The sequence below is a fragment of the Hordeum vulgare genome, chromosome 4H (assembly GCF_904849725.1).
Source record: "Hordeum vulgare subsp. vulgare chromosome 4H, MorexV3_pseudomolecules_assembly, whole genome shotgun sequence".
NCBI lineage: Eukaryota > Viridiplantae > Streptophyta > Magnoliopsida > Poales > Poaceae > Hordeum > Hordeum vulgare.
This window is the reverse complement of record NC_058521.1, coordinates 318292774-318319860: the sequence shown is the minus strand read 5'-3', so window position 1 is coordinate 318319860 and position 27087 is coordinate 318292774. Positions and strand designations below refer to the sequence as shown.

Sequence of the window (27087 nt, the reverse complement as noted above, 5' to 3'; positions counted from 1 at the left end):
TTGTCGTGTACTTGAACGGGAGTAAACTAAATAATTCGAATGTGGAGTTCCGTCAATATGCAACTCGTTGCATATTGAGCTTTAATTAATGTGTAGTATTTGATTGTGGTGAATTGCCATGCCATGCCTTGCATAATTGGAACCGGTCATGCTTCATATGTGTTGTGCATCATATCGTGCAAGTGTTGTTGTGAATATCGTGTGTTGATTCATGTTTCAGGTTTGTTTCTTCTCGTTAGAGTTCTGATTCGCTTCGGAGTGTGAGGATCCGTTCGACTACGTTGGTTCGTCTGCTTCACGGAGTCGTTCTTCTTCCAAGCGGGATCACACGCAAGATGACCATTTCCCTAGATACCATTACTATCATCACCATGCTAGTTGTTTCATTTCTTCGCTATGTCTCACTGCCTACCACCTGTTTAATAAGCCTCCAAACATTGCCATGAAAAACCTCTAACCTTTCCACCACCCAGAAAACCACTGTTTGGCTATGATACCGCTTGCTTAGCCTTCTTATAGCATTGCTAGTTACAGGTGCAGCTGTTTCCATGTAAAAAACATGGGTTCCTTGTTATATCACCTTATAATTGTTATTTAATTTAATGTACCTACATACTTGGTAAAAGGTGGAAGGCTTGGCCTTCTAGCTTGGTGTTTTGTTCCACCTTTGCGGCCTCAGTTTCGGATACCGGTGTTATGTTCCATAAATGAGCGCTCCTAACATGCTTGGGTTCTTATGGGGACCCCCTTGACTTTCGTTTTGGGAAACAACTCGTGTGGCAAGGCCCAACATTAGTACTATATTTTCCCAACATAATAATACTAATAAGTAATTTGCCGCATAGGGAGTTAGCGCTATCTGAGGAGTAATTCAACATAATACAGGGGGGGCAGTGCTGATGATGTTGGTTCTAAACGGATCATCTTATTAACGCTACTCGGGGCAACTTGGTGTGTGGCGTGGTAACCATAGCTCATCCGGTGTGCCCTGAGAACAAGATACGCAGATCCTATCGGGGTTGTCGGCATGTCGGGCGGCCTTGCTGGACTTGTTTTACCTTTCTCGAGCATCTCGTGCGTGGGATTCCGAGGATATTTTGGGCTATCTCCAGGTTGAGGTTTTCCAAAAGGAACCCGAGGAGATCACAGGTTTCCCTGATCGAGGTCATTCCAATGCAGTGTGTGGTAGTTTGTGATGGACTAGTTGGAGCACCCGTGCAGGGTTAAATCTTTTGGAAAGCCGTGCCCGCGGTTATGTGGCAAACTTGGAAACTTTGTTTAACATCCAGTTCTAGATAACTTGAAGTAAACTTAACTAAAATATGCCAACTGTGTGTTTAACCGTGACTGTATCATCTCGTGAGTTCTACTTCCGGGAGAGGACACGGTGGGGTTATGTTTGACGTAAGTAGGTGTTCAGGATCACTCATTTGATCATTATTAGTTCAACTCCGATTATGTGTGGATCATCCCCCTTTTGTTCTTGTACTCGTAAGTTAGCCACCTCAAATAACTGCTTAGTCGCTTGTTGCAGCCTCACCACTTAACCATACCTCACCCATTAAGCTTTGCTAGTCTTGATACCTTTGGGAATGAGATTTGCTGAGTCCCTGTGGCTCACAGATTACTACAACAACAATTGCAGGTACAGGTAAAGTTATAACTTGACATGAGTGCAATGATTGTTCTATTTGGAGTTTCTTCTTCTTCTTCTTCTCGATCTAGGATGGGTTCCATGCCGGCAGCCTAGGATAGCAAGGATGGACGTCATTCTTTTATCGTTTGTTTTCGTCCGTAGTCGGACCCTTCTCTTCTTCATGATGATTGTATGCTATTTTAATGATGTGATCTTGATGTCGCTTGTGGCGAGTGTAAGACAATTCCATATACTTGTCTCTTCAGTACATGTACTTGTAACGAAATCCATTCTTGCAAAATGACGAGATGCGCTTCTATCCCTGTCGAGGCCCTCGAGCCAAAAATAAGAATAGGATTGCATCTTGGGCGTTACAAGTTGGTATCAGAGCAGTACCGACCTAGGAGCCCCCTTGATTGATCGAACTTGACTGAGTCGAGTCTAGTGAAAAACTGCTTTGAGTCTAGTTATATATTGGAGAGTAGGATTCTTCTTCTCCTCTTCTATGCTCTAGTGAGGAATCTTGACATAAGAATTTTAATTATACTCATCTTCTCACTCAAAAAATTTAGGATCACGCGGGTATTTTGGAACCTATATGATGTCAATGTGATGGAGTTCTATCTTGGTGCCTCCTATCTGGCTTGAGTTCTTCTAGGGAGTTGAGCTCCAGGGGATTCCTGAGCACATTGTTATCATTCAGATTTCTTAGTATCTCAAGACGGAGGATGTTCGAAATTTCTTCAATACTAGTAGTGGCTAGAGGAATCCGGCATCCCTAGTACTGGTGGAGAGCATCTAGATGTACTACCATACTTGGTATTGTTGTGATTACGAGGATCTAAGGAAGATGAGTTTCTGAGATCTCTGGTTATGTGTTGACGGATGTGATACATTCGACGGGTAGTGTTATTGCTTGGAGTTGAGTGATGGATTTTACTCCTTGTATCCGTGGACCCGATTGCATGACCAGAAAATTTCGGGAGTTCTTAGGTAGGATTTCAAGTAGTTACCTATAGGACAATCTTCCAACAGATGCATGATGTGAGGTTGCGGCTCGACATATAGTGGATTCGTTTGTTCACGGTCGTTTTTACAGAGTTCAGTCTCGATATATGTCATCATTGTGCTTCGACAAGCCTTGTAGTTCGCTATGCCTAGGGAGCATACTCGAGCGTCATTTCAATATGACAATACAATGTATGATCGAGCCCATGCGAACCTTACCATGCAAATATTGGATAAAATCTCTGTCATGAATTTGTTCCGTCTTGCTTCATAAGCATCATCCTTTGTTTTGTTGGAATATGGTAATTCAAGTTGCTTCAATGTCAAGTGGCGATTTCATAACTTTTCTAAGTGGTGTTCTCATATTTTTATGGGAATTCTAATTCTTTTGCTCAATCAAGTTGTCTTATAAATTCTTGTCAACTGGAGTAAGGAGGTACTACTGTTGTTCCTAATGATAAAAATGAACTCATTCCACAAAGAATTGTGGCTGGCTATAGAATGGTAATTGATTTTAGAAAATTAAACAAAGCTACTAGAAAAGATCATTATCCTTTACCTTTCATAGACCAAATGCTAGAAAAAATATCAAAGCACACACATTTTTTGCTTCCTAGATGGTTGTTCTCGTTTCTCTCAAATACCTGTGTCACAACCTGATCAAGAGCAAACCACCTTTACTTGTTCTTTTGGAACCTATGCTTATAGACTTATGACTTTTGGATTATGCAATGCACATGCTACCTTTCAAACATGTATGGTTGTTATATTCTCTGATTTTTGTGAAAAGATTGTTGAGGTCTTCATGGATGATTTTTTTTCATTTATGGAACTTCTTTTGATGATTGCTAAAGCAACCTTGATCGAGTTTAGCAGAGATGAGAGCAAACTAACCTTGTCTTGAATTGGGAGAAGTGCCACTTTATGGTAAATGAAGGTATTGTCTTGCGTCATAAAATTACCGAACGAGGTATTGAGATGGATAAGGTTAAAGTTGATGCAATTGAGAAGATGCCATGTCCTAAAGATATTAAAGGTATCAGTAGTTTCCTTGGTCATGTTGCTTTCTATAGGAAGTTTATTAAAGACTTCTCTAAAATTTCTAGGCCACTTACTAATTTATTAAAAAAGGATGTTCCTTTTTTATGATGATTGTGTAGAAGCCTTTGAAACACTTAAGAAATCCTTAACTTCTGCACCTATTGTTCAACCACCTGATTGGAACTTGCCTTTTGAAATTATGTGTGATGCTAGTGATTATGTTGCTGGTGCTATTCTAAGACAAAGAGTTGATAAGAAATTAAATGTTATTCATTATGCTAGCAAAACTATAGACAGTGCCCACAGAAATTATGCTACCACTGAAAAATATTTTTTACCAGTTGTATTTGCTTGTGATAAATTGCGTTCTTGCATTGTTGATTCTAAATTAATCGTTCACACTGATCATGCTGCTATTGAATATCTTATGGAAAAGAAAGATGCTAAGTCTAGACTTATTAGGTGGATTCTTTTGCTACAAGAATTTGATTGCATATCATTGATAGGAAAGGAGCAAAGAATCACGTAGCTGATAGCTTGTCTAGGTTACAAAATGTCCTTGATGACCCACTACATGTTGATGATAGCTTTCCTGATGAACAACTAGCTATGGTCAATGGTTCTCATAACACACTGTGGTTTGCTAATTATGCTAATTACATTGTTTCTAAATACATACCACCTAGTTTCACCTATGAGCAACAGAAAAAAATTCTTCTTTGATTTAAGACATTACTTTTGGGATGAGCCACATCTTTATAAAGAGGGAGTAGATGGTATTGCTACACATTGTATACCTGAGCATGAACAGGAACAAATCCTTCGGAAGTATCACTCCGAGGCTTATGGAGGACACCATGCGGGAGATAGAACTGCACACAAGGTATTGCAGTCTTGATTTTATTGGCCTACTCTTTTCAAAGATGCTCGTGAGTTCGTCCTCTCTTGTGATGAATGTCAAAGAATTGGTAATATAAGTAGATGTCAGGAAATTACTATTAATTATTCACTTGTTATTGAACCATTTGATGTTTGGGGATTTGATTATATGGGACCTTTTCCTTCCTCTAATGGGTATACACATATTTTGATTGTTGTTGATTATGTCACTAAATGGGTAGAAGCTATTCCAACCAATAGTGTTGATCATAACACCTCTATTAAGATGCTTAAGGAAGTTATCTTACCGCGTTTTGGAGTCCCTAGATATTTAACGACTGATGGTGGTTCACATTTTATTCATGGTGCTTTCCGTAAGTTGGTTGCTAGATATGATGTTAACCATAGAATTGCATATCCCTGTCATCATCACTCTACTGTTCAAGTAGAATTATCCAATAGGGAAATAAAATTAATATTTGAAAAGACTGTCAATATGTCCCGAAAGAATTGGTCTAAGAAATTAGATGATGCATTGTGGGCCTATAGAACAACTTCTAAAAATCCTATTGATATGTTTCCTTACAAAATGGTTTATGGGAAAGCATGTCATTTCCCTCTTGAGTTAGAACATATAGCTTATTGGGCAATCAAAGAACTCAACTATGATTTCAAACATGTTGGTGAAAAGAGGTGATTTGACATTAGCTCATTAGATGAGTGGAGAACCCAAGCTTATGAAAATGCCAAACTATTCAAAGAAAATGTTAAAAGATGACATGACAAAAGAATCCAAAAGAGAGAATTCAAATTGGTGAATATGTTATATTGTACAATTATAGTCTTAGATTCATTCCAGGAAAACTTCTCTCCAAATGGGAAGGATCATATATCATCGAAGAAGTTTATCGGTCTCGAGCTATCAAGATCAACAAACCCGAAGGCACAAATCCGAAGGTGGTCAATGGACAAAGAGTAAAGCACTGTATTTCAGGTACACCAATTAATGTTGAAACAAATATTATACAAACCATGACACCGGAGGAGCACATTAGGGAGACCTTCCAGAACACTCCAAAACCCTTAAAAGAAAGAGGTATGTGAGATGGTAAGTAAACAGACTCAGAAAAATCCGCAAAAATATTTTCCATTAGTTTTGGAATATTAGAAATATTAGGAAATTGAGAAACACACGGGAAGGAAACCCACGTGCCCACTAGGCACCAGGGCGCGCCAGCCAGCCCCCCCCCCCCCCCCCCCCGCGCCCTTGGCGTGGCCTGATGTGTTGTGGGCCCCTCGAGAACCTTCATGGCTATGTTTTCTTGTTGGACACGTATTTCCTTGTATAAAAATTCTCTATATATATTTGCCGATGATTTGACCCCGGTACCATAGAGAAATCCTTTGTTCTTGTTTCATTTTGTTTTTCTAACAGATCTAGATCACCATTGCCTCATCAAGCTCTTCCAAGGACAAGTTATTAGAGAGGGTCATCAACCCCTACTTGTCGGAGGTGATGAAGCACCCTCAAACCATTGAGATGCATGATGTGGTGCTTCACATCCGGGATGTTCAAGGGCCCAAGGAGACGGGGACCGTGGAATCTAGGCTTGAGGCGGTGGAGCAGGAGATCTTCAGGTGCCAAAGCATGATGGAGTGTGGACTCGGTGCCAACCACTCCATGACCATGGAATTCACCCGTTATATAAAGGTGGATGTCAGACCCTTGGAGGATATGTTCTTCACCCTCAACGAGCACAATTTTCTACAAGGCCAAGTCTTTGATCTTCAAAACCAAATCATTGAGTATGAAGGAAGGTTTAAAGGTATGAGTTTAGGTGGCACTTGCAGGACTCTGGAGACTCGTGCCACTTCTTATAATGGTGAGCCACTACCATGGAACCCGGAGGAAATTTTTTAAGCTACCTCATCATCTACACCACCACCTCCATCTTCACCACCAAAGGAGACTTGAGTACACGGGTATGGGCACTCCCATTGGCTTGTGCCAAGCTTGGGGGAGGTGCCCCGGTAACGACCACCGTCACTCAGATTATATTTATCCATCTTAGTTTGATCATTAATTATTTTGTGAAATAGTCAAATAAAAGTTTATTTCAACCCTTTTTTTAATGCTAGTTTCGTGATCTATCTATCTATCTATGTAATCGAGTGAGAGTTATATAATAAAGTTTAGTTTGAGTTTTCCTTCTATACTTTCTTGCTACAATCAAAATAAAGGAAAATAATGAAAAATATCATATGCTAATCTTATAGTAAGTAGTGACATCACATAAGGAAAAGTATAAATGGTAAAATTTGTTGAAGGTTGACAAACATAGCATTGGTCAGTGATGCAACACATGAAAGAATTAAAAAGGGAAGAGAAGATTTACATGCAAATATACTACCCTTGACATCTTTTATGATTGTGAGCCCCCATTAATTATAATATGCCGAAACTGTTGACATTGGACAAGGAAGACAACGTAATGATTTATGATTCTTCACATTCACATAGAAATTATATTATTATAGATCCTCTAACATGTGGTACTTGCCCAATACCTTTGCTAGCCAAAACTCCGCACTAAGTAGAGATACTACTTATGCATCCAAAACCTTAAACCCAAGTCCATGTTTCAAGAGTCCACCATACCTACCTATGGATTGAGTGATATCCTTCAAGTAAGTTTTCATCGGTGCACAAGAAATAAAAATTGCTTCTAAACATGTTTGATCATTTAGTGTAAGGGAAATTAAACGTTGTAGAAACTTGTGATGGCGATAATAAAAGTGACGGACTGCATAATAAAGGTTGCCATCACAAGGGGCAATATAACGTAATGTTCCTTTGCACTAAAAGATTTAGCATACAACCATAAAGCCCATGAGAACCTCTGCTTCCCTCTGCGAAGGACCTATCTTTTACCTTTTTGTACTAACTTTTGTGCAAGAGTCAAAGTATTTTCCTCTACTTCCTTTATCTTCTCTTTGGCAAGCATCATGCGATGGGTAAATATCTAGACATATATATCCAGCTGAATGTGGGTGGTCATGAGTTATTATTGTTGACATCACCCTTGAGGTGAATACGTTGGCAGGCGAAACTATAAGCCCTATCTTTGTATGTGTCTGATTGAAACTTTTTTCTCATATATATGCGGTGAGTGTTAGCAATCATAAAAGACTAAATGATGGTTGGGTATGTAGACTTGCTTAAAAGCTCCGTTATGTGACCCTTCCTGAAAGTATGATGAATTGTGTTGCAATTGCAATCTGAGAGGAAAGCTTTATTGATGAAAGTGGGGTTGTGTGACGTCTTGATCTAGTCACAGAAAAAAATGAAGGATGCCAAGTTGCAGCTATGTCGAATTTTTAATCTCAACAAAAAGCAAGTCTAAACGGTACCTTAAGGTTTGTATTTATTGGGGAAAGGGAGGGGGTTTCGTCCACCCTTGGCAAGGTGGGACTAAAAGACATCCTGAGTCGTTTCCCCTACAATACGGACTCTATAACCAACCTAGGAAGTTGTATTTTGAAATTGCATGGGCGTGGCCCAAAAAGAAGGTGGCGCACCACCTATAATAAGCTATGTATGGAACTTATGAAAGGGCATCTTGTATATTTCGTCCATGTCCTTGTATATCATCAAGGAGGCTTCAAAGTGTTGAAGTGTTCACGAGAAACTCCGTTCTCGTTCTCTTCGGGCGTGATACGTCCATTTTGCATCATGTTTTTTTACTGTTATTTATAGTGTTTTTATGCATTTGACCACTTGGTGGAGTAATTCTAATGCCTTTCTCTCATAATATGCAAGGTTTACATCAAGAGGGAGAAAGTCAGCTGATGGAATTCTGGACCTGAAAAAGCTATGTCAGAGATACCTATTCTGCACATCTCCAAATGGGGTGAAATTTTACAAAGATTTATTTTGGAATAAATAAAAAATACTGGAGCAAAGAAGTACCGGAGGGGGCTACCAAGCGCCCACTAGACACTAGGGCACGCTAGCCCCCAGTGGCGCGGCCTGATTTCTAGTGGGCCCCCAGGCCCACTTCTCGCGACCATCTTCTCGTATAAATTCCCTTTTAACCTAAAAAATGAGAGGAGGAATTTGGGACAAAGCGCCGTGGTCTCGAGGCGGAACCTGGGAGCAGGACTTTTACCCTCCACCGGAGCGATTCTGTCGGAGGAACTTCCCTCCCAGAGGGGGAAATCGAGGACATCGTCATCACCAACAGCCCTCTCATCTTGAGGAGGCCAATATTCATTAACATTTTCATCAGCACCATCTCCTCTCAAAACACTAGTTCATCTCTTGTGCTCAATCCTGTACCGGAACCTCGGATTGGTACCTGGGGTGTGACTAGTAGTGTTGGTTACATCTTGTAGTTGATTCTTTATGGTTTTAGTTGGTGGAAGATCATTTGTTTATATCCAATATGTTATTTGATACCTCTCTAATCATGAGCATGTTTATCACCTATGAGTAGTTACTTTTGTTCTTGAGGCCACGGGAGAAGTCATTTTGCAAGTAGTCATGTGAAGTTGATATTCATTTGATATTTTCATGATATGAATGGTGTGATTCCCTTAGTGGTGTTATCTGAATGTCGACTGCATAACACTTCACCATCTTTGGGCCTAAGGGAATGCATTGTGGAGTAGTAATTAGATGGTGGGTTGCGAGAGTGACAGAAACTAAAACCCCAGTTTATGCACTACTACGTAAGGGGGCTGATTTGGATCCCTATGTTTAATGCTATGGATAGAATTTATTCTTAATACTTTTCTCATAGTTGCGGATGCTTGCGGGAGAGTTAATAATAAGTGAGAGGTTTGTTCAAGTAAGAATAACACCCAATCACTGGTCCACCCACATATCAAATTATCAAAGTACCAAACGCGAATTAACCCAAGATGACGAAAGTGACTAGATGAAATTCCCGTGTGCCCTCAAGAACGCTTTGCCTATTATAAGAAACTATTCTAGCTTGTCCTTTGCCAAAAAAGGATTGGGATACCTTGCTGCACCTATTGTTACTATTTCTACTTGTCACTTGTTACAATTATCTTGTTATCAAACAACTTGTTACCGCTATTTTAGTGCTTGCATAAATTACCTTACTGAAAACCGCTTATCGTTTCCTTCTGCTCCTCGTTGGCTTCGACACCCTTATTTATCAAAAGGACTATGATTGATCCCCTATACTTGTGGGTCATCAGCGCGCGCCTTCATCTCCATGCTTGATCCTGCTCTAGTGTTCATCTCTCTTGTCCATGCTAGGCCCTTCATTAGTGATCAACACAAATGTATCCGATTTAGGCAACATCATATTCTCGTGTACATTAGAATTGTTACCAAGAAACAAAAGTACCTGCTAATTCAATTGGTATGTGCGAGCTCTAGTAATTTGTCCAGTATGTATAGCAGCAGGGGATGTGGGTGTAACAATGGTATTAATGACTAGGTCTACTGCGAGTAGTCCACCTGCTTTTTCTACGATGTGCATCCCGATCACGTATGCATGCTCTCACGCTCTTTGTATGGGCTCAAGAACGCGTCGCGTGCCCGATACCAGCAAATCTCTGCCTTTCTTCATCAGCTTGGGTTTTCCTCCACTCTGTCGGATGCCTCGTTGTTCATATACAACAAGGGCACTAACATTCCAAACATGCTCCCCTATGTCGGTGACATCATCCTGAAAGCCTGCACCACCGACCTCCTTTGATGGCTCAGTGAGCGCCTTCGCATCGAGCTTGTCGTCAAGGACTTGGGGCCACTCCACTATTTCCTTGGCATTCAGGTGGTACAGTGTGTGCATGGCTTCTTCCTCCATGAGCTACTTGACCGCGTTGGCATGCTTAATTGCAAGCGTGCAGTTATGCCCGTGGGCACGAAGGCCAAGCTTTCCACCAGTGATGGATCTCCAGTCTCGGATGCCTCCTTCAGCACATGCATTGCTGGTGCCTTGTACTACTTAACGCTCAGTCCTCTTGAGTTGCAATATGTTGTTCACCATGTGTGACTTCACATGCACACTCTTCGCGATGCCTATTGGTCCCTTGTGAAGAGGATTCTTGGATACATCCGTGGTCAAATGGATCTTGTCATCACCCTGCAGGCGTCATCCTTCATCGACATTGTCACTTATTTGGATGTTGACTAGGCTTGTTGTGTGGACACTCATCACTCTATGGATATTGCGTGTTCCTTGCACCACCACTCGTCTTGTAAGTGCATATAGAGCACCTTAGTGATATTGGTGTATTGAAGACTTATAGGTTAAGGGAATAATATGTTTGTGAATGTACATGCTCTCTATAAGTCGCTGAGGAGTTTGATATATTCTAAGAACGTCAACCCCTAAAAATGAATGTCTTCAACTAAAGACTTTGAAAGTGAAGAAATTGATGTCCTTGAAGATATTGATGCTAGGACTATGAAGCGTGAAGACTTTTGTTTTCGTAGTTTCATTTCCTTTGTTTAGAGTCATAGGAACACCATACTATTAAAGGGGGTCGAGGTAATACTAAGAAAAAAATTCCAAGTGATGCTCATCTTAAAGCCTACACATAACCAAACCTTCGAGTGAATCCTTTGGAAATCTCTTACCGTTCAGTCAAATTCATGAGTGAAAGAGACGATGTTCTTCTGGTCTCTAAGGAAATTGGTCTGAATAACGAGTTAGGATTTCCCTAGTCCGAATTACCTACAGGTGAGGAACATGATAGATCTAACAATTTTCATAGTTTGAAATTCCGACCATTGATGTTCTTCGTTCCAGTTGTCCCCAAAATCTTATCCACATAAAGGTCATATCATTGTCGGGTTGCACCCTGGCTATAAATAGCCGCCCCCCTACAACCACTAGATGGTTGGCTGCTCTGAAAGAGAACTTGACACTTGCCATTTGAGAGCAACCCATCCTTTGAGGACTTTGAGAGAAAATCATCAATGAGGAAAAACCCAAAACCAAAAAACAAAAACCCAAAGTGACTAAGCATCACTTAAGAGATTGTTCCCGTGTGGAACTGATGCTTGTTACCCTTTGAAGACTTTGTATCTTCTAGACGTTTAGGCGTCATGGTCTAGAGCATCCAAGAGGAAATTGTGGATTGTCGGGTAACCGAGTTTGTGAGGGTTTGGAAGTATGCCCTAAAGACTTATGCGAGTGTTGGGCGAGGTCTGTGTGACCTTAGCTCAAGGAGAATACGGTAAGGATTGTGTGTCCTAGGACTCTGTGTCCTTTGGTTTAAATACCAAACCGCTCCAAACCATACGTACGAATGTCACGCAGTTGGATCTGGGTCATCAAACCATTGTCTTCATCGAGATCCAGGTTCTATTTCCTCAACTCTTTTATTTCCTCGAATACTCATTGATGAAACTGATTACTACTATTTGAAGACTTTGAGTGAAGACTTTCTCAATTTCCTCATCTCAGATTCTTCAGTCACCTTGTTCTTCACCTGCTTATCATGTTTACACGCCACTCGCACTGTTTGTATGTTTCATTTTGTTATGATGACTATGCTACTGTCATGTCATGCTTACACATGAGTACTTATTCCGCGGCAAGTAGTTCGTCACTTAGCAAATTCCTCAAGTAGAATTTTCTCAGTGATGAATTTGTAAAAAATGCCTATTCACCCCCGTCTAGTCGATTAACGCGCTTTTAGTTGGTATCAGAGCAAGGTCCTCCCTTGTTCTGTATGATTTTGGTTTAACCACCTAGAGTTTTAGTTATGTCGACTCCAGGTATGATCAAGGTCTCTGCGGGTTGTCCTACCTTTGAAGGGACGGACTACCCCTACTGGAAGAACAAGTTGTGCATTAATCTTGAAGCAATTGATAATGATCTCTGGTATACTGTGGAAAATGGTGTTCCCTCTGTCTCTTCATCTATCAACATTGTTGAGTTTAGAGATTCAAGCAACTTGACTCCCAAGCAAAGAATATCATATGTTGCCATCCGAGCAAACGTCAGTATGGTAGAGTGAGTGCTTTGGGATCTACAGAACTCATCTAGGACACGATGTCCAAAGTCAACGAAGGAATCTCAACTCACAGTGACTCTCGATGTGATGTTCTTCGCAATCTCTTCAACCGCTTCCAAATAATCGACAACGAAAATGTTTCGCAAACCTTTGATCGCCTCATTGATATCTCTAATGAGCTCCATGCTCTTGGTGCCATTGTCATCACCGACCATGAGGTGGTGATGAAATTGCTGAGATCTCTTGATTCCTCCTTCGATGCACTGATTTTGATGATTCAAGAGTGTGGAGACTACAAGTCATTGGATCCTGCTGATATTCCTGAGAGGCTCAATACTCATGAATTCCAACAATGTGAGAAAGCAGATCTCTATGGGCTAAGCTATGGAAGATCTCGTGCACTCAAGGCAAAGGCAATTTTCCTCATCTAAGGAATACAAAGAATCCGATTGCAGTCTTGGTGATCCTCAAGAACTTGGTCAGGAGCTTGCAATGATTGTGAGGAAATTCCAGAAGTTTTCCTGAAGGGTTAGTTTGGAAAATCATCAAAAACAGATGTGAAGAAATCAGAATCTTCATCTGAGGATTACAAGAAAAGAACTTGTCACAAATGCAAGAAGTCTGGCCACTACATTTTTGATTACCCTCGTTGGCTAAGGGAATCAAATAAGAATAAATACAAGGATGACAATTCTGATGACTCCAAGAAAAAGAAGAAATCTTCAAAGTCCTCATCACACAAGAAGAACAGCTACACGAAGGGTCGGGCACTTATTGGCAAGGAAATGGATTCTGAAGAAGAATTTCAGGAATGCGAGGAAGATGAAGGATCTGAGGAGGAGTTAGACTCTTGTGTGGAAAGTCTAGCTCTTGATAGCACATTCTTCAGCAAGTCCATCTTCAGCATTGAAGAAAATGGTATCGTCAACACCACTAATGACTACGGCGATGACTCTCCTCCCACCTATTGCTTCATGGCAAAAGGTGCCAAGGTATTCAAACATGCTTCCTCATCTGACTCTAGTGAAAATGAACCTGATGATTATCAGAAACCTACTTACTACAAACTTGCTAATATGGCCACTAAGCAACAGAATGCTATTGAAAAGATTCAGAAACTGCTAGACAAAAGTGATGACGTGTTGAACGAGGAAATGGATCAGACTCAAACTCTAAATAATGACTTCCAACATCTTCAATCTAAGTTTGATATCCTTGAGAGTCGTCATGAAACTCTCTTAGTTGATCGCGAGAAGCTTTTCTATGAATTTCTTCAAAGAAAGCAAGATCTTGAGAAACTAAGAATGTCTCATGATGATGTTCAAAGGGAAAACGATTATTTGCTTGCTCAATAGATCAGTTCCACTGTGGAAGAATTCATGCCACCTTGCTTGAAATGCATCGAACGTGAAACTGCTAATTCTTCACCTGAACGTTCAAATGCTTCTGTTGCTGCAAATTCTTCAATTATATATGTGGTCGAAAATTTCTCAACTAACAAAACCATGAATGTTACTAACGAAAATGCAGGGTTGAAGGAATTGTATGTGACAGACATATACAGAAGTCTCAAAGGGCATCAAACCCTTTGTGGTGTGCTCAAAAAGAAAATTCTGAAGAGGAACCCTAGAAAAGAGGGTATTGCATTCGAGAGAAAATTGAATGTTGATGGATCCTACTGGAAACCTGAGCAATATCCCAAAACTTCATGGGTTGCTGCAAAAGGACCTCTTGTAGATCCATCCACACTATCTAGCTTTACTTGTGAATCTTCATATTCCTTTCATGAGTCATTTGACTTCAACTATAAACAATTCAAAATCAGAATGATGAAGTATTTGTTAGATACGTTGGAACTAACTGCTTGAACGAACATCCTATGAGGAAAATCTGGGTTCCCAAGAGTTGTTTGGAAAATCTTCAGGTGAATTTCATCATGACACCTCCCATGAAGAATAGGAACCCCAGATCAAATTCCTCAAATGGACCAAAGTCTTCACATGGACCAAATTCCTCACATGGTCAAAATTCTACTCATGCTCGTGCTAATGCCTCTGTGTTGCAGGGAAAATCTAAGGGTCATGAATATGTGTATTATTCTTCAAATCATTATGTCCATAAATCCTTGAAGAATTTCTTTCCATATGCATTTGAGTACTCTAACCCCCCTACTGTGAAGCGAAGTGCTTTATCTTCAATGGCAAAATTCTCATATGGTGCTCGTAGAATGATGAACTCTTTGCCACCCCTCCAGATATGGGTGGTGAAGAAAATGAACTAATCACTTATGCAGGTCAGGTCTCCACACGAAAACAAAACGTCTGAAGAATTTGCTGGAGATTTGAGGAAATGCTTGAAAGGATGCAAGCTAATCATGATGGAATGAATTATTAATTTCCCACGTCCTCGTGTTACATTACTTATTACACTTTTTGGTGAAATTATATGTGATGAATGTTATGTCATATTCTTCACTCTGAAGTATATGATTTTGTAAGTTATACTAATTCATCTGTAGGAGGAATCACCCAAAGCTACTGAGTGGGTCCTCGATAGTGGATGCACTGATCACATGATTCGTGACAAGAATCTATTGATGGGCATTCCATTAGCTCCATCTCATGTGAAGGATATCACCTACGTTGATAAAGGAAAAAAGCAAGGTATTAGGTGTAGATAAGGTTCCAATCTCAAAGGACCGACACATAGACAAAGTCATGCTTGTTGAATCCCTCGGATTCAATCTCATGTATGTCTTAATGCTTTGTGATCCTGATATGATTGTCATCTCTGGCAAATATCATTGCATTGTGCTTATGGAATCTCACAAATACAAAGTCTTCGAAGGCTTTAGGATAGGAGACTTGTATATTGTTGGTTTCTCTATAGGTCCTCATCCTGCCACGTGCCTACTTGCAAAAGCTTCAGAAGGCTGGCTATGGCATCGACGACTTGGACATGCTGGCATGAGGAATCTGCACACCCTCATGAAGAAGAAGCACCTCAAAGGCATTGAGGATGTCAAATTACTCAAGGATCATCTATGTGGGGCTTGCGAGTCTGGAAATATGACCATATCCAAGCATCCCTCGAAGACTATCATCACTACCACTCGTCCATTTGAATTGCTTCACATGGACCTCTTTGTCCCCACTCATTATGCCACACTAACCAATGTTGCATCTCTATATGGCTTTGTCGTTGTTGATGATTTCTCACGTTACACTCGGGTGCACATTATCTGATACAAAACTAAAGTGCAGGAAGTCTTCACACGATTTTCCGCAAGGGTAGCGGCGAATTTCAGCGTCAAGATCAAGCACAACAGGAGTGATAATGGGATCGAGTTCAACTAAACTGGTCTTGATGATTATCTTGATGAACTTGGTATTACTCATGAGCTATCTGCCCCATATACTCCTCGGTAGAATGGCATCATGGAGCGCAAGAATAGAACCCTTGTTGAGATGACTTGCATTATGCTTGAAGAATATCATACCCCTCGTCATTTCTGGCCACAGGCAATCAATATTGCCTGCCATATAATCAACAGGGTATATCTTCACAAATTCCTCAAGAAGACTTCATATGAACTCCTCACTCACAAGAAACCTGATGTGAGTTATTTCAAAGCCTTTGGTGCAAAATGCTGGATTGGAGATCCTCATCACAGTTCAAAATTTGCACCAAAAGCACATGAAGGTTTTATGCTTGGTTACGGAAATGACTCACACACCTACGGAGTCTTCAACACCTACCACTAGAAGGTTGTTGAAGTTGTAGATGTGCGGTTCGATGAACTAACGGCTATAAAGAGAGCACCTGCCTCGTGTGCTAGATGAAATGCCTCCTGAGGAATCCATTAGGTTCAAGGCTACTGAAAATATCACCCACTGAAGAACCACTACGAGCTGATGAAGTCATCCCGAATAGTGAAGAAATTCATGTTGGTGCTCCTGAGGAAAATGGTGCTGATGAAAATCCTCAAACCCAACAAAGTCGTCATCCTGCTCATCCAAGAGTGGCGAATGAAGTGCAGATTGATAAAATCCTCGACGACATCAATGCACGAGGTCCCCTCACTCGCTCAAAAGCATCACATTTGTCTAACTTTTGTGGGCACCTTGCTTTCATTTCTATCACAGAGCCCATCAAGGTTGATGAAGCATTTATGGATCCTTAGTGGATTCAAGCTATGCAAGAGGAATTGCATCAATTCAAGCTGAACAACATGCGGGAACTTTTCAAGCGGCCTGATCCTCGCAAGCACAACATCATCGGTACCAAGTGGATATACCGCAACAAGCAAGACAAAAATGGTTAAGTGGTGAGGAATAAGGCTCGTCTTGTAGCACGGGGCTACACAGAGGTTGAGGGAATTGCCTCCAATGAAACTTTTGCACCTGTTGCTAGACTTGAAGCTATTTGAATATTGCTTGCTTATGCTAACCATCATAATATCATCTTATATCAAATGGATGTGAAAAGTGCATTCCTCAATGGTAAGCTTGAGGAAGAAGTATATGTTGCTCAACCCCCAGGTTTTGAAGACCCTAAGCATCGTGACAAAGTCTTTAGACTCAATAAGGCCCTCTATGGCCTCAAGCAGGCCCCTCGGGCATGGTATGATACTGTGAAGGAATTCCTCATGAAGAAAGGCTTCAAACCTAGCTCACTCAATCCAACTCTTTTCACAAAATCCTATGACAATGAACAATTCGTGTGTCAAGTATATGTAGACGATATTATATTTGGATGTACTCGCAAACGTTACAGTGACGAGTCTGGCTACATAACGAGTGAAGAATATCAAATGTCCATGATGGGGGTTGAAATTCTTATTAGGTCTTCAAATGCGTCAACAACGCAACGACATCTTCATCTCTCAAGAGAAATACCTCAAAGATCCATCACCGGACCTCGTCGTCCCTCGTCGGAGCCGCACCGTCGCTGCCCAGCGCCTCGCCGCAGCCGGTGGCTGCCCACCCTGTCACCCGTCGTGGCACCACCATCGGAGCCACCGCCGCTCGACCCACTACACCTTGCCGCTAGCCCAGATCCGGTGGGATCTGACCGAAGAAGGTCCCGGTTGTCTAGATCTGATCGTCCACGCCGCCCCGGGCATCCGTCGTCAAGCTCGGTGCAACGTCGTCCACCACGACCAGAGGCGCCTGTCCAAGATGCTTGCTCATTCGCCAACGCCCACGTGGGCTTGCTCCAACGCTCCTAGCCAGCCCAGCTTCCGTGCAAGGCCCGACCAGCGTGTGCTCCATCGACGCAGATCGTCCGAGGCACCGAATCCCACAGGAGAGCCAAGGCCCAGCCCAGCGTCGCTGCTCAAGCAGCCCTACCTCTCCACCGAATGGGCCAAGACCACAAGGTGAGCCCCCAGCGACCCCTATCCCTCGCCCATGACGTCCGATAGAATTCAGCGCCGAGCCCGTGCACTATTGGGCCAGTCTGTCTTGGCCCGTGCTGTTTTTTCAGTCTTGCGAATTTGTCTAATTATCCACAGAATTGCAGACCTGTAGAATAGACCCTCATCTTCATCACATAATAACTCATCAACCGTGCATCGCATTAAAATAATCTATATATGTAAAATGTGTAGAATTTTATGTAGTTTCACATTATCCAACGTTCATCCATGATATAAATGTTTAACCTGCTATTTGCATTTAATTTGTGTAGATGCCATGTTAAAACAGTTTAATTCATAACTAATTAACCGTAGCTCCAATTAAAATGTTCAACATATGTAACTTGACTAGAAAAATATGTAGAATAACATGGTGGCATTCATTTTGCTGTTTAACAACTCTAAAATTGTGTTATAGGCACAACAGTACTGAAATCTTAATTTGCATATGGGGACTTTCCGGAATTGTTATTCGTTGTTCTGGCCTCATTTAAAATTGCCTAGAATTTAATGTAGTTTCAAAATATATTGTTGCATTCATGATTAACATGCTTGTGGATGTAATTTGCATACATTTTTTGTTCATACCATATCATCTTGTGTTGCTCATATCTTTTAGACCGTGACTCCGTTTTAGATTATCTATATATGTAAATCGACTAGAATGACGTGTAGAATCACATGGTCCACTTTATTTTGTTGTTTAATAAATATAAAATATGTTTAGATCAGATCTGGACCAATTTCAAAATTAACATCTTGGGTCATTTCGGAAGTGCTATATGTTGTTTCCGATCCCATTTAAAATGCCTAGATAGTGTACTTTAATTATGCTTCACCTCTTGCCATGTTTAACAACATTTAACATTGTCGGGTACCTAAACGGGAGTGAACTAAGTAATTCAAATGTGGAGTTTCGTCAATATGCAACTCGTTGCATATTGAGCTTCACTTAATGTGTAGAAGTTGATTGTTGCGGTGTTCATCATGTGTTGATTGTTAGTTCCGGATTGTTTCTTCTCGATAGAGTTCCGAACCGCTTTGGAGTGTGAGGATTCATTTGACTACGTCGGTTCATCTACTTCACGGATGTGTTCTTCTTCCAAGCGGGATCACAGGAAAATGGTCATTTCCCTAGATACCATTACTATATTTGCTATGCTAGTTGTCTCGTTTCTATCGCTATGCCTTCTTGCCTACCACATGTTATGTCAAGCCTCCCAACATTGCCATGGAAAGCCTCTAACCCCTCCACGTCCCGGCAAACCTTTGTTTGGCTATGTTATCGCTTGCTCGACCCTTCTTATAGCGTTGCTAGTTGCATGTGCTAGTTGCTTCCCATGTGACAACATGGATTCATTGTTATATCACAATATTATTGCTATTTAATTCAATGCACCTATATACTTGGTAAAAGCTGGAAGGCTTGGCCTTCTAGCTCGGTGTTTTGCTCCATCTTTGTCGCGCTAGTTACTTGTGTACTGGTGTTATGTTCCATATTTGAGCGCTCCTAACATGCTTGGGGTTGTTACGGGGACACCCTTGGTTTTCTTTTTGGGATAAAACTATTCTGGCAAGGCCCAACATTGGTACTATATTTGCCCAACATAATAATACTGAACACCGTTATTAAAACATAGGGTGTCATGAAACCGAGGAGTAATTCAACATAATACAGGGAGATCCACTGCTGATGGTGCTAGTCCTAAACAGAGTCATGTGTGGGGCCACCTCGGGGCAACTCAGGGGATTTCTATCAGGCCATTATATGTTGCGCTCATCCGATTGTGCCTTCAGAACGAGATACGCGGCTCCTATCGGGATCGTCGGCACGTCGTGCAGCCTTGCTGGATTTCTTTTACCTTTCTCGAACGTCTTGTGCACGGGATTCGAGGTTGAGGTTTTCCATAGGAATATTTGAGAAGACTACGGGTTTTCCGTGGTTGAGTTTATACCACGCAGCTTGTGGTAGTTTGTGATGGACTAGTTGGAGCACCCCTACAGGGTTAAATCTTTTTGAAAGTCGTGCCTGCGGTTATGTGGCAACTTGCAAACTTTGTTTAACACCCGGTCATAGCAAACTTGAAGTAAACTTAATTAAAATATGTCAACTGTGTGCATAACCGTGATTGTCTATTCTAGTGAGTTCTGAATCCGGAAGAGGACACGGTGGGGTTATGTTTGAATCATAAGAAGGTGTTCGGGATCATTTCTTGATCATTATTAGTTCACGTTCGATTATGCGTAGATCACCCCCCTTTTTATTCTGGTACTCCTAAGTTAGCCACTCAAATAAATGCTTAATTGCTTGTTGCAGCCTCACCACTTAAACATACCTCACCCATTAAGCTTTGCTAGACTTGATACCTTCGTAAATGAGAGTTGAGTCCCTGTGGCTCACAAATTACTACAACAACAGTTGCACGTACAGATAAAGCAATACTTTGATATGAGCGCAATGATTGTTCTATTTGGAGTTTCTTCTTCTTCTTTATCATCGATCTAGGATGGGTTCCAGGCTCGCAGCCTCGGATAGCAAGGATGGACATCGCTTTTATCGTTTGATTTCGTCCGTAGTCGGGCCCTGCTCTTCTGACTCGTGATTGAGTGTATGTTTGTATTGAGATGATCATGATTAGCTTGTGGCGAGTGTAAGCCAATTCCATATACTCATCTCTTCTGTACATGTACTTGTAACGATATCCATTCTTGCGAAACAACGAGATGCGCTTCTATCCTTGTCAAGGACCTCGAGCCAAAATAAGGATAGGATCTCATATTGGGAGTTACAGTCAAGTAGCGGTCCCACCAGTATCAAAAGTGGTGAGGAATTTTCCAAGGAGTGGGCCAAGCGCCAAGCCAAGCTGAAGAAGCTCTCTGTAGAAGCAGTGAGGGAAATTCAACCGTGATACTGTTGTTATCGCTACCGCAACCTCGTTTGCTGCTAAGGAATCTGCGAGTGCAACAGTTCCAAAAAGAGGTATTCTTAAGAAATCTGGTGTGAAGTCAAAGTCCTCAAGCTCAAATCCCTCACAGCAAATTCCTTAGCCAGCTCCCTCCGTGGTTGCCACTTCCTCAGCTGCTGCCGCAAAGACCTCAACACGAGTTCATCTCGCGACATGTCAGCAACCAGTTGGATTCACAGTTCCCTCGAGGACATCTGCAAGTGACTCAGCTCTCACTTCTTCAAGTGCCACAACCATGAAAAATAAGGTGACAACTCGACGTGTCAAAAGACCAAGTCCTCACAAGGTGGTCTTCCATGTACCCTCAGTATCTGAGGAAGATGAAGCTAATGATGAAGAACTTTCTAAAATCATCACATGCAAACAACTGGGAGTAGCTCAAGCAAAGGGCACTCAAATTCCTCTCATGATGGATCCAAGGATAGTGCTTGACTTATCGATGTCTGGTACAAAGATCCTCATACCCCAATTGATGACTTAAAATTGCCACCTGGTCCAAGTCATGTGTTGGCTGCCCTTGTAGCAGAAGAAAAATGGAAATATGAAAAGGCCAAAAGGTCTAGAAGGGAACAAAACAAGAAGGAACGCTTCTTGAAGAACAACGTTCTCTCCCTAACTCCACATCAACTTATTTCTGCTCAAACTGAGATTAAAAACCAAAGTGAATAATAGAACTGATACCATGCTGATTGGTAAGGTTCCAAGGTCTGATTCGTCAATGCGGCGACCAAAGTCATCATTGACCATAACACAATGGTTACAGCTCCATCGCATTCTCAAACTCCTCAGGCTAGCTCCTGTTGAAGACATTGCAAGGGCTCCTGAAGAAATTCCAGCTCCTAAAGAAATTGCAAGGGCAACCTCCACTGTTCGCCTGAAGAAGAAGCCAGGGCAGCTCAAGAATATGTTGCGCCCGAAGAAATTGAACCTGACAGGGCGACGACATCATTCGTACCTAGAGAAATTGCATCACCTTCACCTTCCGCTCCACCTGCAAAATCTTCAAAGGTGAAGGAAGATACACCTCCTTCTGCATCATAAGCGAAGAAAACAAAGGTTGCAGAGAAGGAAGCCACGCGAAAGAGAAATGCATCATCCTTTGCAAAATCCTCAGATGCCCAAAGATTGAGGATTTTGCCAAGTTCCTCAACCATTGATGCCACTCCTATCTCCTCAGTACCTTCGTATGAAATAGTACCATTTGGTGAAGACTATGTCATCCCAGATGAAGAAAATGAAGAAAATCGATGTGTTGCTTCCTCCGAGCCGATTGGATAAGAAATTGAGGTGGATGTAATCACCTCATCCCCTCAGGTATCATCGTCCCAGCCTCGGTTCACTTAAGAGGAGCCTGCAGTTGAAGAACTTGATGAGAATGTGGACATTGGAAACACCACTCCTGTGGTCAATGATGAATATTGGTAAGTTGCACATCCAAATTCGCCAATGACAACCCACTAAGTCAAATTCCTCAGTCGTCTGCCCAAACAGAAGAAATTCTAACATGGTTTGAAGGTCGCCCCACTCCTCTCAAATCAATTTTAGAAGAGATTCCACCTGTATCAACTAGAGAAACTATTCCTCTCCTTACACGGTTTGGAGGGCCTGTCATTGAAGAAATTCCAGCTCCATCAACTAAAGAAATTCACACCCACACTGCAGCTGAAGAACCTGTTGTCCAAATTCCTCAGTCTGGAGTGCCTATGGCTGAAGAAACTACTGTTCATATTCCTCTGCCACCAGTTGATGAACCAGTGGCTGGTGAAATCAACACTCACACTATTGTTGAAGAAATTGTTGTACAAAATGCTCAGTCTGCAGTTGTTGAGTTTATGGCACAAATTCCTCAAATTACTGAAATAGCCATTGTGCCAAGAGAAAATGTGGGGCGATATAAGCCAAATCTTCATCCCAAACCTGTTCAGCCATACAAAGGCACAAAGCGGTCAAAATTTAACAAAGAACAAATTCTATGATGAACATCATTTCTTCAAGGATTAGGCGCAAGAGGTTCTGGACTTCAACCCAGATCAATTTCTATGGTGTTGTTCTATTTGATAAGAACAAAATCTTCCAGCAGCGTCAAATTCCTCACGCCGATATGGAGTTCATTCCATGCTTCTCTCAAGTCCTCAACGTTCTTCATGAAGCTGGACTCCTACCATTCTACGTTGACACCTATGATTGGAATGAAGAGCTTGTCTTCAGTTCTATGCAACTTTGCACATCTCTCGTGAAGCACATGATATTAACACATGGATAATAGATTGGATGACTGAAGACACACATTACACTGCCCCGGCAACTGAATTGCTTCGTGTAGTCTCAGTCGGTATTTCCTAAGAGGGCGCAAGATAAATCATCTGGCGCAAGTGCTGATGAAGCCTTTGGCACCACGCCAAGCTCCAAGAACCACCTTCTTAGTGAAGGGTTTGCTCTATGTGCCCACGACAGTGTATCGTATATTGACCAAAACCCTCAATCCAATTAAGGGTGACAATTCTGAAGAAGATGACGTGGTTGGCACCATGAAGAATGTGTTATTCAATATCATTCATGGGATTCCCATAAACCTTCATGATTTCTTCATGAGGACTTTGGCCAACATTGCCTTACCACCATTTGAATTGAAGTCATATGCCCCCTGGATTATGAAATTCATCAGAGTAAGATCCTCAATTCCTTATCAAGCGGATTTTCAGAATCACTTCAGCTTTCTACCCCCAATCGAAGTCATCAAGAAGACATTTTCCTCAATGGAAGGGAAGGGCAAATATGACGAAGGAACTCGCGCTCTAAATGGTCAATTTCGTCAAGCTATTTCATATTTCACCAATGATGATACTACTTCTCGAGACTCTACTGCAAAGGCTCCAGCATAAAATCCTCGAGAACGTGCCCCACGAGTGATGACTGGTCAAGAGATTCTTCTAAGTCTTCATCAGATGGTCAATCGAAATCAAAAGTGGGTCAAACATCAGTTTTGTGCAATTCTCCGTGACATGAGTGTCATGCATAACTCTCTGAGGAAGAATCATTACTATTTGCACGAAATCTTCAATCGCACATGGACCATTCTATCTCATCACAAGACTCCTCAAGAACTTGCAGAGATGGAATTATAGCATGACTTATCTGGTCATATCCACTAAAGAAGAAATTCAAGAAGGTTCAAGTTCCTCAGCTGGTTACAAGCTCATTTTCTTCATTGCGCTCGACAGATGAAGTTGAGGACCTCGACGACACTGCTGCCTGCCCTGCATCAACAAACGACCCCGGCAACGCTAGCGCTCCTCCACCACCGTCAAGAAGGTATTCTTCAGGGGTGTTAGTCCTCAATTTCGTCCATTTTCGTCGTCCATTTTCGTCACTTGATGACAAAAGGGGAGAAATTTGAGTTCGTTTTCAAGTGGGTCTATATGGGTTGTCTTTTGTTAAGTTACAACTCCTGCTCTTCTGAGGTGTTTGATTGTATGAGTTGTAAAGTTAAGTTTGATGATGGTCTGGCGCTTTTGAACTACTTTTTGCATGCTTCTTCCTCATGTTCATTAAGGCATGCATGCTGAATTTTGTGAGACACCATTTTCCGGCATGCATTTCAAATTCCTCATGATATATGTTCAATGCGTGTATGGATTACAAGATATAGGGGGAGATCTCCATGAATTTAACCTATCATGTGCATTTGCAGTCCAAAGCAAATTCCTCAAATATGCACATCTTCAGGGGGGTTTTCTCTATATCTTGCAATTGAATTCCTCAAACTTAGTACTTACACTTCATATGTTTATCCCCGTAGAAAACTTAATCTATTTGTCATCAATCACCAAAAAGGGGGAGATTGTAAGTGCATCTAGTGCCCCTAAGTGATTTTGATGTGTTGAAAACTTACAGGTTAAGGGACTAATATGTTTGTGAGTGTATACACGCTCTATAATTCATGAGGAGTATGATATATTTGAAAAACGTCGACCCCTAAAAATGAATGTCTTCAACTGGAGACTTTGATAATTTCCTGAAGACTTTGAAAGTGAGGGAATTGGTGTGTCTTTGAAGATATTGATGCGAGGACTACGAAGCGTAAAGACTTTTGTTTTCGTAGTTTCATTTCCCTTGTTTTGAGTCATAGGAACACCGTACTATTAAAGGGGTCGAGGTAATACTAAAGAAAAATGTCCAAGTGATTCTCATCTCAAAGCCTACACATAACCAATCCTTTGAGTGAAGCCTTTGGAAATATCTTGAAGTTCAGTCAAATTCTTCAGTGACACAGACGATGTTCTTCCCGTCTCTCAGGAAATTGGTCTGACTAGGGAGTTAGGATTTCGCCAGTGTGAATTGCCTACAAGTGAGGAACATGATAGATCTAAGGATTTTCATAGTTTGAAATTCCGACCGTTGTTGTGCTTCGCGCGAGCTATCCCCAAAATCTTATCCACATGAAAATCATATCATTGGGGGCATTTATGTCTTATCATGTCGGGTTGCACCCTGGCTATAAATAGTTGCCCCCCACAACCACTAGATGGTTGTCTGCTTAGAGAGAACTTGACACTTGTCATTTGAGAGCGGCCCATCCTCTGAGGACTTTGAGAGAAAATCATCAGCAAGGAAAAACCCAAAATCCAAAACCAAAAACCCAAAGTGAGTGAGCATCACTAAAGAGATTGTTCATGTGTGGAACCGACGCTTGTGACCTTTGAAGACTGTGTATCTTCCAGATGGTTAGGCGTCATAGTCTAGAGCATCCAATTAGAAATTGTGAACTGTTGGGTGGCCGAGTTTGTGAGGGTTTGAAAGTCTGTCCTGAAGACTTACCACGAGTGTTGGGCAAGGTCTCTGTGACCTTAGCTCAAGGAGAATACGATAAGGATTGTGTGTCTTGGGAATGTGTGTCCTTTGGTTTAAATACCAAGCCGCTCCAAACGGGACGTATGATTGTTAGAGCAGTTGAAACTGGGTCATCAAACCATTGTCTTCACTGAGCTCCTGGTTCTATTTCCTCAACTCTTTCATTTCCTCGAATACTTGTTGATGAAATTTATTGTTACTGTTTGAAGACTTTGACTCAAGACTTTCTCATTTGAGAGCAGCCCATCCTTTGACGACTTTGAAAGAAAATCATCAGCAAGGAAAAACCCAAAATCCAAAACCAAAAATCCAAAGTGATTGAGCATCACTAAAGACATTGTTCCTATATGGAACCGACGCTTGTGACCTTTGTAGACTTTGTATCTTCCAGGTGGTTAGGCATCATGATCTAGAGTACCTAATTGGAAATTGTGCATTGTCGGGTGGCCGAGTTTGTGAGGGTTTCGAAGTCTATCCTAAAGACTTACCACGAGTGTTGGCGAGGTCTGTGTGACCTTAGCTCAAGGAGAATACGGTAACGATTGTGTGTCTTGGGACTGTGTGTCCTTTGGTTTAAATACCAAGCCACTCCAAACGAGACGTATGACTGTGAGAGCAGTTGGAATTGGGTCATCAAACCATTGTCTTCACTGAGCTCCTGGTTCTATTTCCTCAACTCTTTCATTTCCTCGAATACTTGTTGATGAAATTGATTGTTACTGTTTGAGGACTTTGACTCAAGACTTTCTCAATTTCCTCATCTAAAATTCTTCATCACCTTGTTCTTCACGTGTTTATCCTGTTTACACGCTATCACACTGTGTATGTTTCATTTTGTTATGACCACTATGCTGCCATGTCATCCTTACACCTGAGTACTTATTCCGCTGCAAGTAGTTCGTCACTTAGCAAATTCCTCAAGTAAAAATTCATGAGTGACGAATTTGTAAAAATTGCCTATTCGCACCCCCTGTAGTTGATATAACACACTTTCACATCTCCTGGTCATCCAAGCAAGGGCACATGGTTTTGCGATCCAATCATGGCAGAGTATTGTGGCGTTGCTAAGGTCGTCGCTGAGTGCACGTGACCTCGACAGCTTCTCCATGAGTTTTGTCATCTCGTTCACAAAGCCATTGTTGCCTATCGTGACAACGTCTCTATCGTCTACCTCTCCGCCAATCTGGTTCATTATCGTCGCACCAAACAGATCAAGCTAGATATTCATTTTGTTCACGAACAGGTTGCTCTTGAGAAGGTTAGAATTCTTCACATTCCCACGA

The 27087-nt window shown here is 41.6% G+C and overlaps 1 long non-coding RNA gene and 1 pseudogene across 1 annotated transcript; one reads left to right on the top strand and one right to left on the bottom strand.

The window, feature by feature from the left end:
• The first annotated feature begins 12840 nt into the window (after positions 1-12840).
• LOC123450488 lies at positions 12841-18281 on the top strand (annotated as a pseudogene).
• Positions 18282-21327: 3046 nt separating this feature from the next.
• LOC123446440 lies at positions 21328-22292 on the bottom strand. Its single transcript, XR_006631348.1, has 2 exons — positions 21909-22292; positions 21328-21827 (listed from the first exon to the last, which is right to left on the bottom strand). It is a non-coding gene; the product is annotated as an uncharacterized LOC123446440 (long non-coding RNA).
• Positions 22293-27087: the final 4795 nt, after the last annotated feature.